Raw genomic sequence first — 19,539 nt, 5'->3', positions numbered from 1 at the left:
TGCAAGGAACACTCGCACTGCAATGATGGCGGCGAGTACGGTCGTCGGTCATCGATAATATTCTAAGAATGAAACGCCTCGCATTTTATAAATTTAGCATCATATATTTTAGCGTTACCGCAAGTACACACCAGTCCCATAAGCTCAACTACTCGTGTCAAGCACGCAATCTTATCTTGTAAGAGTTCTAGCCATTGAAGCACGCTCACAATAAGAAAAAAAAAGCAAGGGAAGTAGGCGTGTCAATGCCCCTTCAATAAAATCATCGTCCTGATGATTCAAACAAAACGCGAAAGCCAGGAAAATACATCCACATAAGGAAAAAAAGCAAGGCAAGTGACAAAATAACATTCCAGAATTTCGCTGGCGCGCGCACGATGTCCTATGAAGCGACACATGGATGACCTCATGTAGTGCCCGGCGCCAAAACGAGTCGGTAATGCTGTAATTAATGACGTCGTAGTGAAGTGTGCCATGACGTCGTAGTATCGCAATGACCTGAAGTGACCTAAAGTATCATAGAAACAGTTTTTTCACTTAGGCTTTTGACAATACATCTAACCTAATACAGAAAATCATTGTCCGATTCGTCACAACATCACCTGCGCTGAACAAACCGTTTGATTTATTATATTTCACAAACCTATAATTGAATACATGGAGCTAGAACAGCATTCACCAGCGCCAAATCTGGTGTTGGCGCGAAGGTCCTGTTTTTCTAGCAGCCATCTTCGTATATTTGATATCGCTAGTGGCACACAAGAGGGCATAAACGAATTGGCAGCAAGTATTTGGTTGGTCAAGTCCCTGGTCCGTCACCAATAACTGCAGCCTTCGCCTGAAACAGAATTCTACAGCAAGGTTGTTCACTCGTTTTGATAAGATTACTCGAATAAATGTCTTTGTTTTGGCATTTTCAAAGCAGGATAGTTATTACATGAGTAATGTGGTAGTACATAACATGGTAGTCTTGCTAATCCCAGTGCCTATTGTAGACACACTCAGAAGTTAAGTGAGGATGTCCTGTTTCGGTGTTCCTTCCACCTGTGTATTTTTTCAGCTATCGAATTAGACAACCTTCAGAGTCCTATTTATCCATGATGTACGATTGTACTAGTGTAATTTGTAGTCGCATAGACATTCTTCCCCTTTATAGTTTTCTACTCATTACCACTTTCGGGTGACTTCAGGAAGAAAAATGCATTTACACTTTGTGTGAAACCAATATAGAAGACTAAAACAGTTTTTTGTTGTCTCTTCAAAAACGGTTTTTATAAGTAGCGATGCAGAATAATAATGCAGTGTCTCCTCTCCATCTTCCTCTCTCAACATCTACCTAAATTAAATTTAGTTACGAGATATACGACTACAGAGCCGCAGCCAATTAAACCTTGTTCGCTCTTCTTCATATGAAAATCAATTAACCACTCTTTGGTGACAACAAACAACCCTACGATTTACTTTGTGCCACACTATCCTGATGTCGCATGTGGCTCAGTGTGGGTAGCATAGTTGCACTTGTTACGGAATAATAAATTTCTTTGAGAGTGTCAGGTGTGTAATGTCAGCGTTAAAGTTAGGTGGAGTGCCATTATTGGAATACAGCGCCTGCTGAGGTAAATTGGACGGGAGCAAATTACGAGCGTGGGAAGCACTACTAAGATCCAGAGCAGGCGTCGGGAACCTTTTGAGGGGGGAGGGGGAGTGACACGTAGCCGACATGGCGGGGGCCGCACGGGAAAATCAGGGGGACTGTGGCAAACAGAAAAATTCGGCGAATAGGGCTAATTCACAATCATGTGCAAACCTGGAATAGAAATCATGTTTATTCTGAGCACGCGTGTCACAAGCTGCAATATACAATCAAAGGTTACAAGCCAATATAACAAACCTTCAATGAGACTTTTGGCGCTGAACATTTTGAGCCAACTGGCAAATATCTACATCAAGGTTGCTCCCCGATAGACGCAGAAAGTCGTGGATAAACCCAACGGTTAGTGCGCAATGCGTTTAATTTGCTGTTTAGCTGTTATGGGCTAGTTCCCAAACAATTAGGTCCGCGAAAAAAGCGGCGTGTCGAAAGAAACTCGAGCCAGTTCATCGTCACTCTCACTCGCGTATGACGATTAGAGTAGCCCACTGAGTTTGGGGTGGGGGAGGGAGGAGGGGGGAGGAGGAGTAATTCTTGAAATAAACTTGTAGATTTTGGGATGAAGGTCCTTCCCTGGCCTAGCATTTCCACAAAGTCTTTCTCTCCCTAATTTGGGCCTCTGCAAAAAATTTTCTCTAAAGGGAACCATGTGGGGAAGCGAAGGAGCGCATGGGTCGACTTAATGTTCCTTTCATCACGGGCACCTTGCCCAATTTTAACGAGTCCTAGCATGTGGAGCACACCATGAATTCACTGTAGTTGCTGTTACTGTAACTCGTCCCGAACTCTTGTTGGAGCACGCCACGCGGGTTCATCGCGCGTCTGCACAATCTCGTTCCTCGACGCCATCACATGATTGCTGAGAGAGTGTAAGGGGGAGAGGCCACAGCGTCTTACCACGCCGCTTACACAGGCCCGAACGCATCAGCGCGTGCCAGAGTGTTCTGACAGGGATACAACGCGTTCGTTCATCGCGCGTCTCCAGACTCTCGTTCGCCTTCGCGCGAACCTCACATGATTGCTGAGAGAGTGTAAGGCGGAGAGGCCACAGCGTCTTACCCAGGCCCTTAGAAAGGCCCGAACGCGCTAGCGCGTGCCAGCACGTGGTTTTGTCTGCGTTACGCCAAGCTAGTATCGCAGCCCGGGTCCCTAAAGAGCTCTGCACGTATCTTCATCAAAGCGGTCGAAGCACAAGGCAAAGATGACTTCTCCTTGGCGCGAGCGCGTGCTCAATATGTTACAGATGGCCATGGTAGGTTTTAGAATGCGGACGGTCACCAATGGAACTACGGACAAAGCCCAGCGCAAAAGCTGCTTCGCATCTAAAAAAGAAAGTGAAGATGTTATCTGGCTAGGTGCGATGATATGGGACAAGGCCAACTGGTAGTGATCTTTCTCTGTTCCGGTCTAACCCCATTTGAGCTCAAAACTGCGGTGACTGGCATTCAAGCGGGAAGTGAAATGGGGAGGGGGGAGGAGGAATTCGCGGGGAAACATGTACAAAAACGTCCATCCGCTAGAAAGTATGCGTAGAAAATTAAAAACAAAAACCAATAGGCAGAACTAGAAGGTTGAAGACTGCAGTACGTGAGCTAAAAACCACTCATTTGTCGTGATGTAGGAAGAATGGTTTACTGGGACGCCGTTTTTTTTAGTGTGATATCCCGAATACCGTGGCGCTACATTCCACGCTGCCTGCTGTTAACAGGTTTAGTACAGCAGATGAAATATTGAGCTCACTTGCCGTAGGCAATGCAGCTATGATGAAGCACTTTGAACTGCGTGCACTGTACAGATACAACGGTCAGGTTGAACGCATCATGGCGACCTGAAACGTGGACGGAGTTTCGACAATTCAGAATTATTAGTACCTTCTTGTTCGCTCCACGCCTAGGCGAGTCATACCGTATTTATTCGAATCTAAGCCGATGTTCTTTTTTTAGAAAAAAACGGTGTGAGAAAGAGGGGTCGGCTTAGATTGGAGTATAGATTCGAGTACAATGACTAAGTTTTTTTTTCTTGCCTTGCGAATTTAGCGGGTCGTCTTAGAATCGGGGCCGGCCTAGATTCGAGTAAATACGGTAATATAAAGCGATGAAGAAATTAAATTCCCTGCCCTTACGCACTCTTAGAAATTCATGCTAACCCCAGGGCTTCAAATAGGAAACGGGTATGCTTTGCTTACTCTATGTGCAGATAGATTAAAGATTAGGAGAGGTTGCCTGAGACAGGCCAGCCGACGTGTTATGTGGTTTAGCTGTTGACGTTGCGACGCCAACAGCTAACCCACATGAAACGTCGGCAAATCGATTTCAGGCACCTTCTCCAGATCATTTACTCGTTCTGCACTTTGTGTGTTTCCATCCGCCGGCTCCCGCTTTGACACTGAATTTGCTTGGTCTAAGGATTTTACAAATTAATGCCGAATTTTACCAAGACCAAGGAAAACCGGGAAGCATGCATTTTTTAGAAGTGACAGAGCTACGCTAAATTACGGTGTTTTAAGTGTTAAAACCAAAACACTATTGCGAAGTGTACGGGGATTGAAAGAAACACGAACAGCGCGATGCGCAGTTTTGATCGCGCTCTGACCTTGCCGGCATTAAACAGATGCTAGAATGGTTCTTGATTATATAGCGGAGTGTGTTGAATGCATCGCCCTGTGCCGAAAGGTCGCGGTTACTGTAGAGACTGATGAATGTGTACTTTCTGTGTACCCGCACAATGTACACATTTATTTTCACGTACCAAGTTTGTTCGCGGTTCTTTTATTCCCATTACCTCAACTGATTGGAACCACCTGCTCACCTCCATTGCCCAACTGACCAATGTCACTGCTTTTAAGGCTGCTGTTGGAGGCAGTGTATACTCTTAGCAGCGTTTTTTTTTCTTGTTGTTCTCTTCATTTTGTATATATTGTACCCACTCTCTTCTGTAACGCCGTCGGGCCCTGAAGGTACTCAAATAATTAAAAATAAATAACTGCAGATCAAGCTACGAAAATGCAAGTGTACGACGGGGCATCTCGTTTCTACTGTGTCTGCGGTGCAGAAAACATAGCGACGGTACAAAGGTTCGGGGAATGCCGGAGGACGGTAGAAGACGATGTAATCACATTAAGGAGTTTTAGATCGCCGAAACTGTAATATTTATTTCTTTGTAAACTACGCATCTGGGACGCACCTGTTTAATGTAGCCGTGAGAAGTTTGCTTCCGCAGGCTATGAAGTTTTCGGGGCGCAGGAAAAACCACATTCACATCGGCGTTCGCCCCGATTCATTGAGGTGCTGTGCGTCATGATCCAACACGAGAAGTTGTTTGCGCTTTGTGTTAACCGAGTGGTGTATATTATTCCATTAACACACACACACACACACACACACACACACATATATATATATATATATATATATATATATATATATATATATATATATATATATATGTATATATATATATATACATATATATACATATATGTATATAAATTGTCAAGACGTTATTAACGGGCACTCAGCGACGGCGCACGGCAGCGACAGTCAAAGCGGGGCCGACTCTCTGCACGAGGGGCGTGCTCTCAGAGAAGAGAACGATCCACTGGAAGGCGCTCGACAGGACGACCCATTCCTGAGTATATAGGAATGCTTCGCTACAATTTCCCCGGCTACGAGAAGGGAGCCGCCTGGCGACCTAGCAACTTGTCACTATGAGCGGGTCATGGTAGAGCTTCAGGCGCGCCACGTTGACAATGTCGCGCCCTCGACGGCGCATGTCCAAAGATGGGTCGGTGGGTTCGATGAGGTAGTTCACCGGGGATGTGCGTTCGACGACACGGTAGGGGCCTTCGTATTTGGGCAGTAGTTTGGAAGAGAGGCCAGGTGCAGTGGTAGGGACCGAGAGCCATACGAGCGCTCCAGGAAGGAACGTGGACGCAGAACTGGTGGTGTCACCGCGAATACTTTTCTGCCGTTCTTGGCTATTCGTAGTAAAGGTCTTGGAGAGCTCGCGACACTCCTCAGCAAGTCTGGCTGTGGCAGAAATAGGCGCACATTCAGATCGATCCGGCTTGTAGGGAAGGATTGTGTCAATGGTGTGCGACGGGTGCCTGCCATACAAGAAGAAAAATGGTGAGAAACCAGTAGTGCTCTGAGGAGCGGTATTGTAGGCGTACGTGACGAAGGGCAGAATGACATCCCAATTCGTGTGGTCGGCGGCGACGTACATCGAGAGCATGTCGCCTAGCGTGCGGTTGAAGCGTTCGGTGAGGCCATTCGTCTGCGGGTGGTAAGCAGTAGTTTTGCGGTGAACAACGTTGCACTCTTTGAGAATGGCTTCGACGACTTCCGACAAGAAGACACGGCCTCGATCACTGAGCAGCTCCTGGGGTGGACCGTGACGCAGCATGAATCGGTGGAGCAGGAAGGAGTCCACATCGCTCGCTGTAGCCGCAGGGAGGGCAGCAGTTTCAGCGTATCGCGTGAGGTGGTCTACAGCGAAGATGGCCCAGCGGTTACCAGCGGACGTCAGGGGAAGTGGCCCATATAAATCGATGCCAACGCGCCCAAACGGTCGGTCAGGGCAAGGTAGAGGTTGCAGACCTGCTGGCGACAGGTGCGTTGAAGTTTGCGGCGCTGGCAATCGATGCAGGAGCGAACGAACTTCTCCACGTAGCGGTACATCCCTCGCCAAAAGTAACGTTGGCGAATGCGGGTGGTAGGTTTTCGATACCCCAGGGTGTGCACACTGCGGATCAGAGTGGAACGACTCGCATATGTCAAAACGCAGACTGCGGGGTATTACTAGTAGCCACTGGCGGCCGTCGCCGTTGTAATTGCGTCGGTGGAGCAGAAATAAAAGTGGACGAAAAGATAGCTCTTCACATTTACCTTACATTTACTAGTAAAACATCCCCTATACTTTCCTTGGCATCATTGTCTGTTAGTGCTCATTAATATTGTGTATAACAAAGAAAACGAGCCCTTGAAAATAACACTTCTTTCCTTCATTCATAGCGAGGGTCTCGTTCTGGCAGACTTGATGCTTTCAGGTACACTGCAAAAAATCTGGCCCCTAAACACGGACAAAGCTGAAGGTATAGCGGTGCCGAGCACTTTTCCGCGATCCGAATTAAACGATTTCTCTAAAAAGGAGTCTTCTTACGAAGTGCTTTCGTTACCACAGATAAAACAAAGCACTCCGTCACTTTGTTTGAATGAGAACACTGTTCCGTGACCAGAATAAAACAATTTCCTTCAAAGAAGGTCTTCTTAAGTACCTCCTACGTTAAGATACTAAAGAATGGTCTGCCCGTACTGTCCAATATAATACGGCCCATTTGCCTTAATGCAAAATAATGGTTTTGTACCACAACTGCACCATAAAATCCCATAGAAGCTTTGCCACCTATGCAGGTGGCAGTCTCGGTATACGCTGGCAACAAGTGAGCGGAGGTCGACCAGTGCACTAGCCACATACGTCCACGTACACGTTCGGTACGGTCTGTGGTTGTTGTTTCAAGCAGATGCTTCATGACGCATGAACCATAATTCCAATAGTTTTCCTCCACCTTCGTTCCTGAGCCAGCATCGTCGCATTGTTAAGGTCGAAGCTATAACCTGTCGTCTAGCAGTATTCAACAAGATGTCTTAAAATGCGCTCCATGGTGGCTTAGCAACATTCCCACTTTGTGTTCTTTGAACGTCTTTGGCATTTTCCTGCCCAATTCGCCGATGTAAGTGGTGTTGTGAACCCCACAACGTACACTGTAGAGTACCCTGCTCTAATCATCCGCAAGTGTGCGGTCTTTGGGCTTTGTGAACACATGTCCTAAGGACAAGGTATACAGAAACACCGCCGAAGATTAGAGCGGGATCATCTACGAAGTACAATGTGGGGATTGCGACACAACTTGCATAGGCGAAATGGGTTGAAGAAGGTAATCGAAGGTTAAAGAACACAAAGAGGATGTTGCGAAAACCACCCATGCAACATGTTCTAAAACGGAGCTTGTTGAACGCTGCTGAATGACAAGGCATAACTTTGACCTAATCAATTCGACGATGCTACCTCGTGTACAAAGGTCGGAGGGAAAAGAAAAATCTTGGAATCATGGTTCATTCATCACGGCGCATTGGCTTGCAACAACAACAGCGGCCCTCTACGAGATGTTTACAAGGAAATGTGCGACTAATAGACTGGTCAAACTCCGCTTATATTTGGCAGCGTATACTGAGAATGTCGCCTGCATAGGTGGCAAAACTTTCATGTCATTTTGTTAATAATTGTTGTGTTAAGTCAAAGTAAACATTTTACAATCAAGGGTGGATCTTTGGCCTTGTTGGTGCGACATATGCAATCAAGCTACACATCCCGAGCTGGTAGATGTGGGGGTAGCATGCCATGTGTAGATGCACTGTACTGTGTGAACTTGCTGATGACGGAAGCATACCTGCTGCTTCATGCCAAATAAACAGTGAAGTACACTACTACATGCTTCTTTAAATGCCACTTTGGCAGATGTATTTAGGAACATAATTGTCAAAGGCGCTGCAAGCCTGCTTATGAAATTGTGTGCACGGCCCATGGACAGCTCCACTTCGCTCCTTTCTGTACGTCTGAAAAGGAAGTGAAAGAAAAGACCTAGAGCAACAGCAATGTTCAGAATTTATACACATTTAAACATTGCCATGGTGCATGTGCACATGGCCTCCCTTAGCATCACTGTTTCAGAAATCAAAAAAGCAGAAACTGTATTTTGCAGATATTTCTGGACTCGTTCTGATCATATGAAGAACAAGCAGCATGATTTCACGAAGACTTATTGCTATAGTACACAAGAATTCAGGGTTAAACACACTACATTCTAACTGCCACAGTATTTATTTACGTGCATTACCATTCTATTCAATTATTGTCATGATGTTGAAGCAAAAGTCTTAACAGTTACAATTTTTGTACTTAATGCTGCCGAGAAGGCTGAGAGTTATGTGGGTGAAGAAATGAAGAATTGCGCATGTGTAAAATGGAATCAGCTCGCACAAGGCGAGGCAAATTGTAGACCAATGCGAAGGGCTACTGCTGCAGTGCACATATAATAAGGCTCAAGATGACAAAGATTAAAGCGTAAACGTAAAGGATGAGAATTAAATTGAGAAGCAAGGCTTGCTGTCAATAGCTCTTGAATTCTATCAGCAAACAACATGACAGTTGTATATCCTGTACATATTAACGCGACAAAAGTTGAGCCGAACATGGCGGCTTGAATGAATGTTAAACCATTGAACAAATCGTGTTGTTGGAGCCAATGTTTCAACAAATTGATGTGTCTAAGTTGTTGCAGCAACCTTGATGCAATTCGTTGCCCCTCTAAAGAGGAGTCCTCTGGTTGAATCACTAGCTCCAACAACATTTGTTGTTCAACGATTATTTCATGAGCTGTACATCTCGTTACATTCATTACAAACCTCTACTGTACCAAATGCTACTATGGCAATGATAGTGGGTGCAATACTTATGCTGCAGTGTCATAAGCAGGTGACCGGCTATTCAACTCTTTAAATATACCAGATTCATAAAGACCGCAAACCATGAGGCAAGCCCAACACAAAGAACAAGCGTAAGGAAATCGAAAGAGGTTAACTTTAATAAACGAGGTATGGAATTAGTCATCCCCATTTGAAGTATAAAAGGTGGTTTTTTAACGAACTCCTTTGCTGTTGAAAAAGATGATGCTGCTAAAAAGATCATACCTGTAGTCAAGTGATAATTTCCAGGACGAAATTTCGTGATGCTGAGAGCATGCATTAAACTTTATGCACGATAAGCGTTAGGTGCAATGTCAGAGAGGTGGAGATGATTTAATGGATAGCAAATACTAAAAATGAAAAGCTCTGAGTAACTATCGCAAGAATAAGGACGAAGTAAGGAGGGAAGCATATGATAAGCTAGTGCAATGTCTGAAGCGAGTTAATCTTGTCTTAGAGTATGCAGTCATAAAGTGAGATCCAGTAAGTAGGCGTCACATGCTCTGGTTGTTAGAGAGACATGGAAATGACGGACCACCTTTTAAATAAATGTAAAAATGTCCACCCATGTGCGTGTTGGGAACTAGCTCTCATGAAGCCCTAGGCTTAGAGAAAGCTTGATAAAGATGAACACATCCACAAGAGAAATCAGTAAAAGACAGATGGAGGATTGGTAGTGGAAAAGCAGCGAGAACAGCCAAAAACAAACTTGCAGGGTCTTTATGTACAATGCCGAAAAATAAGCTACCTATTATAAGTTTTTTTAAGGAAAGAAATTTAATTCAGGTAGGAAAGGCATTAAGCCAATTCAAAAATTGAGCTTGGCCACTTGCATGTCAATGCTTCGCTTTAAAGGGAACACACATAGCATCCATCCATCTACAGATGTGAAACTGCGTCATGCAAGATAACTTATACAAAGTTATTGCTTTGAGCAATTAGAGCAAAATATTTCAGGAGAGCACCTAACTGGGCTGCTTAGTACATGATTACAACGGGAACAAACAGCGCTGGGCACGGGACGGAAAAAAAAGGTAGACGAAGGCGACAGCACCCTCGTCTATTGTTCTTTCTTCGTCCCGTGTCCAGCGCTGTTTGTTCCCGTTTAATGCAGAATATTTTTCCTTAATCTGAAGATGACAGTGTTTCATGGCTAAAATAGTTTACTAATTTGCATTTCAAGTTACATTTTTTCAGCCATAAGGAAACACTGCAAAATGCTGAAGTTCTAATGTTAACATTTATGAAGAGAAAGACTAATTCTTTCGTATGGATACCGAAGGTTGATTTCTAAAGTTCAATGCCTTTGTATTTTGTGCTGTTACCTTATCATTTTCCTTAAGACGGTTGTATAGATGTTCTTGGTTTATCTTGTGTTTTGTATATGATATGCTCCTGTTTTTGCTTAGCAAGATCATTTTATGGTGTAACTTATCACTGTAGCCCACTTTGCAATACTGCTTACTGGTGTCAGCAGTATTGTCAAGTAATAAATAAATAAGTAAATGGATATCCACTTTGTCATAAAACTACTATGAAAACACAAATAATCAGAACGTTCACCCAAACTGTAACAGTCGGAAAAATAGCTTTTGACCCATATTGCAGCTTAGCTTTTGCTATGTAGCATTCCAAACAGAAATGTCGCCAAGACATTATTGTGTGGTATACTTTGCTGGCAATTTATATTCCATTAAAAAAATATATACTGCTTGGCTGTAAGCAAGGAAAAATTTACTGAAGTGAATAATCCCTAGCCTGCACAGAGTCTCGTTCCTTGACCTTCGCTGCACAGCACATTGGCACAAGATTCACGCGGGTGCCCCTGTGCTCATATAGTGCAAGTCTAAATGTTGCAGATTTAAGCAATACTTCTGTCTGAAATACCATGCAAGAACAATGATGTGCTGTGCAGTGAAGGCAAAGCTCCAAGAAACTTCCCACAGCCTTGTTATTTTTCATTTGAAAAAAATTATTTTTCGCTTGAAGATAATATTACACCTTAAAAAGCTTTGTCTAAATTATCGCACGAGGAAAGCACACTATGATGTGTAGGCCACATTTTAGCTGGGATTGCTACACAGTGAAAGAGAGCCCGCAATATGGGTTCAAACACTACTTCTTCCAGTGCCAATTTTGAAGACATTTTTGCTTCTTTTGCCAGCAGCATTTTCAACCCTTGGTATATGCACTGAACGCATACTTTGAACATATTTCACATGAAATATTCAGTCTTTTTTACAATATACTTAAAAATGGTGCATTTTGCAATGTTTCCCTCATGACTGCAAATAGCATAAATTGAAATAAAAATAAATTCGACTTCAAGTCATGAAAGATTGGTTACCTATGTTAAAGAAACAAATGTTTGTAGTAAGAGCTCGACGCAATACCATAGTGTCAATTAATTTGCCTGACACAGCTTCATTCTGCATGCGAAGTTTGGAAGGTCTTTGCTGCGTCATGCAATTCTTTCTCCCTAAAATAACACTTGAATGACTACTTCCCACACTGAAACATAACAGCACCAGTTTTTACAAATATTGGAAATGGTCAATAAACGACCTGGCACACTGGCGTGAAATGACCCAAATAGGTACTAAAATAAACTGTGCACTGTCAGACACTAAAATGAAGCACTAATCTGCTTGTATTGCTAAATTACTTCAAAACCCTGCTCTTGATTGCGAAAATTTACTTTAACCTCTGACATATTTTTATCTATCTCTAGTATAATGACTCCTAACCTTCGGCACACACACAAAGGCACAAAGCATTTCATATGGTTCAATGCCTTCGAACAGTACGGAAGGTCATATGTTAAGAAATAGCGTAAAATCTGGACTAATTTTAACCAGCTATGTTTTTATAACATGCAAACATCGAGAAATACACAATAATTTAGTAACTCGCCCCCTCTAAAAGTGTTGCTGCCACAGCTCCAAATCCATTCACGAGCTATACTGGCTAAAATATTAAAACGCAGCTGAATTTCCATCTCAATGGTGGATGCACACAAGTCTACATAATTTAGTAACTCGCCCCTGTAAAATTGTTGCTGTCACAGCTCCAAATTCCATTCACGAGCTATACTGGCTAAAATATTAAAACACAGCTGCATTTCCATCTCAATGGTGGATGCACACAAGTCTACACGAACAGGCATGCACTTTAGATTGACTTCACAAGCCAGATATCGGTAATCCTGCCGTTGGGAGAACGTTACCAAGTGTATGAGCTGGACTACTACATAAGCTAAAATGGATGCTTGTGTGTGTTGGTATGACAGAGCGTAAACAAAGCAGTGCAGAAGACTGAGCACACGAGCACAGCACTGTTTGTGTCTTCCTTTTTCTTGTGCTCCGTCTATTGCGTTTTTTTACACTAATGCATTAATTGTGGGAACAACTGGCTGCCGCAATTTGGTCATCTAGGTCGAACTTTTTGGGCCTTGTACCAGACTAAAGAGCTCTGTTTGTGAAAGCAAAGGTGTAACAATATTGCACTACAAATCAGGGAATACAAAGCACCGTTAAGAATGTTCAGCCAAAATAAAAGGCTTCAGCAATTGTTTAAGACACATACTCACAGGTCAATGCTCATTCACAGCTTCTACGGCAGCCCTATGATTTCTGTGCGTCCATCTGTGCGTGCCTTCCTTCCGCCTTTGGGCAAGTTCGTGTAGAATGTCTGCCAGGAAAACAAAAACATCAGAAACAAGTCGACTTTTTTTAGCATGCCTCACATAACCCAAATTAACTTTTCTCTCCCCATAAGGTAGCTGTTTAGAAAGCATCCAAACAGCCGCTGCTTTGTCTATGTATAGCTCATAACCAATTAGTAGCATCCAACACGACACCTGGTCATTGTCAAAGCATACGAGACAAGAAACTGAAACAATTATAAGCAAAGAGCAAGCGGCTATATTTCGCCATTATATCGTTTCCTAATCCAGCCCGATGCATTCATCGCTTAAATTTATTTTCACTGCTATATTGGTGTTCGCCCTAAACTTACTTTCCAAATAACTCACTAGATAACCTATTCTATTACGCACTATATGAATACATGTTAAAAAGATGGGGCATGCAAACATGGACACAAGAGAGTCAAGACACGTAAAACGCTGAGTTCACTAACTGGAGGCTCATCACCTAATCTACCTTTACATTGTCGAGAGCGTAAATGCACGCCAAAATTCGATGAATGCAGTTTTGTACAAGCACATGAATGAAGAAATGCGTCCAATTGTCGAGGCCAGGCATATCGATAATGGCAGTGCACAAGAGAGCCAACCGTCGATTAACTAGCATAAAGAAGAAATCAAATGCTTGAGCAGTTATCTCTCACGTAGACTATCGCGCGTGCCAGATTGATAGGTATCGCCTCATGCCTGGGCATGCACAGATAAGTTTCTGTGTCTACTTTATTTTGTGCCACTGTCCACCTTTCCAGTTGGCGTTAGTGGTGTCTTGGTTTCTCTCTTGTGTCCATGTTTGCATGCCCTGCCTTTTTAACATGAATACCTACCAACCAGCTCAGCTGTCTGTTTACTAAATATGTATACAATCTAGAATTACCACTCTGTCCACTTGCTGATGTAATAATAACAATGGGGTTCTGTATGTAAACGTGAAATTAAAAGCACAGGAACCTCTAGGATTTGCACCTCCACCGAAAGTGCAAACCACTCCATCAAGGATCGAACCCGCACAGTTCAGATCAGCAGCTGACCATTATAACCACTGTATTGCAGCGGGGGATGTTCACTTGGTAATGTAGGTTAATGTTAAGGATTATGCAAAGAGCTGTAGGTTGAAGAAAGACATGCAATTAAGCAAGGAGCTGCAGACATTATGCAGTTTAGATATTTCTGTAATCCAAAGGGCTGGTGCTCAGGGCATGCACCTAAGGAACTCCTGTTCATCATCTCTTTTCGAACCAAGGCTTAGCAGAATTGATGTTCCTGTCTAGATATGCCCCTGAAAAACAACAGTTAAATAGCTGCAAAGTAAACACTAGAAGGACAGAAAAAAAATCCATCACTTGTATGATATTAAACACATCAAGATGCAAATACACCAAACACCCTGGACTGTGAAATGCATTGATTGAAAAGATGTCAGTTAAACAAAGCAGCATAGCAATGAACTTCCATGTAGCTGCCACACGGCAAAAAGCAGGTGGCTCTGGTGCCATGAAAAATCTATAATAACACTTGTTGAATATAGCAGGATGTTTTGTATGATAAATGTATAAATTACCACTCACAGAAGCTGACAAGCTATTTTAAAAATCAGCATTGCAAAAAATAAAGCAAGAACACCACATCACGTGTGAATTTACCATTCATAATTTAAGGCTAAAGGGCCCCTAAACAACCCCGGAGTCGAAAATTTGTGACAACTGCACGCTTGTACAACGTGAACATGTTGTCACATGAATTTTTTGATTAAGTGGTGGTAATAATAAGAACAAACATTCCAGCTGGTTTCAGTTTCTCGCTCAGCCTGACCATCCTGAAGAGGGGCTTCCTCGGTGTGCCACTGTGCCAGAGCGATGCGGTGAGGAAGCACAGTCAAAGCACTGGCGAGAATAAACCAATTCGCAACACTTGTGACAACCACAGATACTGCATCATCACAAGACAAAATGCCGTTTCGTATTGCAGAGGACTATTCAACAGTCAGCGTTACCTATTGTTGCTCATAGGCAACATTACACCACTTTGCTAGCAAAGAGGACTGGTCAAGCGCTGAAGAGGAGGTGCGGTATTGTATTTAGAAGTGGAGTGTCTGACATTCGCACAATGTGATTCCTGCGGCCCTCTGTACGAATTAGCGAGCTTGTTTGGAAGGTGTAAAAACAAGAAGTCGGAGCCTGCTGACTGGCCCTTTAAGAGAATGTAAATATACACTAGAAGGAAGTACACTTGTAGACATATTACTATAAGCTATAAAAAACAGGCAATTAACATGCTCAATCGATGCAGCATAGGGATGTCTCACACCTTTGCAAGAACTTTACTATGGTGGCTGCATGTTTGTGTAGGCCAGAAGCAGCAGGCACGTGGCTTCCATGAATTTGACCCGTTCGTTGAAGGGAAACTGCTGCTCACATCCTTGTAGCACTGCTTTTTGAAGATGCTTCCTGCGATAACAAAATGACCACAACACAATTATGGTCTGCAAATATCGACAGATGACCTACATTGCTGCCCTTTCTCATTAAATTCAGCTCTAGACTAAACACTGCAATAGCGGCATCCTCCTACATTACAGGGCATCATACTCCTTTCCTTGACCTGGTTTTTAGTTCAATAATTGTTTTCACCCATAACAGAATGTAGCACTAGTAAAGATTCGGTTGGGGAGGGTGCAGTCGTAAAGTGTGTATGCAAAGTAAGAATATGAAAAAAAAAAACAATCGCATATTTCACATGAGATATAACAATTATCATAATTCATGTAATGTCAGACACCAAGAAGTGTTTAATTGAGCAAGTTTTGACCTTAAGCTATCGCAAAACAATGAATGCCCTTTATGGAAAGTGGGATTTGAAGAGTGAACTCTGATGATGAAATTGGCTGCCTTAGCTGGCTCTGTAGCTGCAAGTGCATTGCTAAAGCCGCTTGAATGCACTTAACAAGCCTGTGCAATGGTATTGACAAATGTACAGAGAAGACAAACTCATTCGTTCTCACTTAGCTGCCATCACAGCAATACGTTGCTTCGTGTCAGGTTTCCTGGTATGCCGAATGCACGAACTTGGTGGCCGTGCCATACCACAGTAAACATGATCGACATCTGCTCCAACTGCGTAAGTAGCTGGAAAGTGCTAAATTACACAATCAGCTGTACCATGCACACATAATGTAAATTATAGAAGTGGCAACATTCGCACCTCATAATAGCCTATGGGCATTGTACTCGTTGATGCTGCCAGCTGCATTCCCTGTTTTCATTTACAGCATGCATAGCACATGCACACAAAGCACCCAATAACTGTGGGAAGCAGAATAGATCGTCCGAGGTAATCAATAAAATTGATTGACAAGAATTCCACACATCACTCAAGCCTGTTGTTTAGCATAAGTGATGAGAATGTGCAGCCAAATGTACACAGCAAATTCAGTATTGGCCTTGAAGAATTGCAAGATAGGTTGAAGCTTTCCAGAAACAAAACGTATACAGTAAAGTCTGTCCCAGATACTGAAATCATGAAGTTATAAATTTTAAAGTGGGCCGCTATATTCTTCAGGCACCATGCATTGCATTTATGAAAACGCTAACATCCCTGTACAACAATGCATGCTGCAAGAAGTCATAAACCTTAATATTTTTGGCACAATGCCATTTCCCAGTACCACGTTTTACAGAAAGGCAACATTTTCCTTTGCAAAACTAAGCCATGTTCCCAGGCAAAATGCACTTTCCATGGTCACAAACATGGAGTACGCTCTTCTATACAGCTTAGCTGGTTTACTGGAACTAAAAGCTACGGTAACGCTGTCCTAATTGAACTGGCTAGCAAGAGCCTTCTCGCTGCTGTTTATGTGAAGTAATTTCACCTTGGTGGAACGTCACAAGACTAAGTGGCACATAATAATGAGTGCGAGAACACAGTAACAGGATGTGCAACGCCTACCAGGTATGCCCATTCGTGGAAACTGTGCGCTCTTCCCCCAAATGAACCAGTTGGAAATAACCCTTTTGCATGAATAAACTTAAGTTGGTTGCTGGCATACATAACATTGTTACTCTGCATTTTCATCTCAATTATCTAGCGCTCATTGTTTCCCTTCGACATGACTAGCTCAAAACAAGATTCTTCTTCATTAAATGGAACTTTCTACATTACCTTTACGTTGGCTACAGATGCTTCTGCCTGAATAAGCACCTCCTATAGCATACTTGCCTCAGCCACCTTCTGGACTGCATGGTCAGCACTCCACTGTTTGTTGTGGCACTGCTGTTTGCTACCTGCAGTACGTTGCAAAAAACTTCAGCATTAAAAAAAAAGGTTAAGAAAAGCCGAACCAGGTGTGCCAGCAGCACCTTGCCCTTTGAGGACGGAGGAAGAGCTCTGATAAATGGCTAGTTCAAGACAAGCGTTGTTCTTCACAAGCTATTATTATGCGATGAGAGGTGGGACTTCAATACACGGACGCACATATAGTGCTAAAAGCAATTGAAAATTCAGCTGAAAGTACGGCTTGTCAAATTAGGTCAACGTGCATAAAGGATAAAAATGGGGCAAACCAACTGAACAAGATACAATGTCATGCTGCAGAAATTGCATTTTTAGCAAATCTATGTTATCTATTGCTTGAAAGATGATAAGCAATGTCCAAGAATGCTAACCTAAACGCTTTTGAGTGTCACGTTACTTAATGACAAATAAAATGCACGCCTAAAGAAAACATCCCTAAATACACTTTATTTCTCCCACTGTACCGATTCACGATTCACACGGTGGCTGATGATTATTCCTTCAGAGCTCGTGCGAACGAAATGGATGTTGAAGCTTCGGTTTCACGGCGTTACTCCAAGTAATTTGTCAAGAGACATGCATAAAACGCATGACAATGGTGAGCCTGACAAAAATGTTGTCTCCTTTCAGCAAATATTAGCGTAGAGGAGTGCGTGCAAGTGAGCTAATTACCAAAACTTTATAACCCTACCAACTACGTTCTTGACAAATGTCATGCGCGAGCACAATCCTCACAACTACAACCGCATACACTACCAACACGTTATGCGATTTTCTTCGGCGACAAGGCGTACCACAATAACAATAACTCACAATGTACGAAGCGCAACGTTCACTTACCTCTGGCAATAAAAAATACGCTGGCAGCGTACACTGCTGGATGACCGCCGGTTTTCAATGGTGCGCCAAGCGAAGAATCGCCGAGCTACCGGCCGTCTCCGAGCGTCAAGGCATTTTCCAGGGCCACAGAACGCGTCGTCGACAAAGGATTGCGGCAAGGTGTTCCTTCTTCAAGGTGTTCCTTGAAGAAGGAACACCTTCTTCAAGGAACACCTCGAAGAAGGTGTTCTTCAAAACTATGAATCGCGTCCGTCGGTCACACCGAACAAAGCAGTCCCAGAGATTGAAGTCGCACGGTTGGCATCTGGTGACTATTTGCCTGGTACCGCGTGTAGTTGCGCTTACGTCAGTAACCACAACATACAATGCGAGGCAGCGCGTTAAAAGTCGACCGCACAAACAGAACTCGGCACGACGATCACACGAACGTAGAACTATACGGGCTAGGAAGGTCTCCTTAGTGTCGTGAGCGCGCCTGCCAGGTGGAAAGATTGCGCGATCCAGCGTGCAGACGGCGCTGCCGCTCGCTGGCGTGCTTTCTGGCGTGTGAGCCTACGCTCTGTGGAGTTTCCCGTTGAAACCAAGCTTTGTAGTTGCGGTATAAGCTCGTTGTGTAGGCCACACATGGCGCTGATAAATTGTAAAACGAAGAAAAGAAAACTCTGGCGACTATGCGGGCAGGTTAGCTTCTTCTGAACGGCACATGCTGGCGTAGAGAACAAACATGTAGGAGATTCGGGGTTTCCGTTCTAGTTGATTAACTTTCTTTTTCACGCAGTAATGTTTGAGTACAATGATTGAAATATTCATTGACAATTATAGCGGTTACATCAAGAACAAAAATAAAATGAACAGTGAATGAGACGCAAAGACAGATATTTTCGCGCAGAATGTGAGTAAACAGTGAAAGGAAAAGATAGGTGCATATAAAAAAGAAAAATAATTAATTAAAAGTAAGAATCAGCGAACAGTCAAATGAAATTTATGTACACATGAGGGACCTCTCTTGATGTTTCACGCCCACTCTTGCAGGCATACTGGATCCGTAGAAGTTCTGAATGAGCATCGACGCCTTTTCATTGCACGAGTTCTTTGGCATAACGTCATGGAACAGGTTGTCTTTTTCTTTTTAGGCATGTTGCGTTGGAGAGGCTAGAAAGATTTGCAGTCGCACGCGAGCATGCACGAACCTCTCAAGACGCAGCTCGGAATGAAATTGCAACAACCACGAAAATTCCAGGGTCGGATCTTAGAGGAACAGGGTACCGGTGCCCTTACCCCCGCCCCCCTTTAATTTTAATAATAATAATATCTGGGGTTTAACGTCCCAAAACCACGATATGATTATGAGAGACGCCGTAGTGGAGGGCTCCGGAAATTTTGACCACCTGGGGTTCTTTAACGTGCACCTAAATCTAAGTACACGGGCCTCAGACATTTTCGCCTCCATCGAAAATGCAGCCGCCGCGGCCGGGATTCGATCCCGCGACCTTCGGGTCAGCAGTTGAGCGCCATAACCACTAGACCACCGT

The 19,539-nt window shown here is 43.5% G+C and overlaps 1 long non-coding RNA gene across 4 annotated transcripts in view; it reads right to left on the bottom strand.

The window, feature by feature from the left end:
* LOC125758186 (uncharacterized) overlaps positions 1–18,080 on the bottom strand; it is a 73,058-nt gene extending 54,978 nt beyond the window's left edge. Inside the window, exons 1-4 of one of the 4 annotated variants that reach the window (XR_007415946.1) lie at positions 18,008–18,080; positions 17,036–17,157; positions 15,185–15,324; positions 12,774–12,864 (exon numbers count right to left, since the gene is read on the bottom strand). This is a non-coding gene — a long non-coding RNA (uncharacterized LOC125758186). Of the gene's footprint in view, positions 1–12,773; positions 12,865–15,184; positions 15,325–17,035; positions 17,158–18,007 lie in introns of those variants that run through there. The other 3 variants (XR_007415945.1, XR_007415947.1, XR_007415944.1) reach the window with 3 other exon arrangements.
* Positions 18,081–19,539: the final 1,459 nt, after the last annotated feature.

The sequence above is a fragment of the Rhipicephalus sanguineus genome, chromosome 4 (genome assembly GCF_013339695.2).
Source record: "Rhipicephalus sanguineus isolate Rsan-2018 chromosome 4, BIME_Rsan_1.4, whole genome shotgun sequence".
NCBI lineage: Eukaryota > Metazoa > Arthropoda > Arachnida > Ixodida > Ixodidae > Rhipicephalus > Rhipicephalus sanguineus.
Note: the sequence above shows the minus strand (reverse complement) of the source record. Positions and strands in the feature narration are given on the sequence as shown.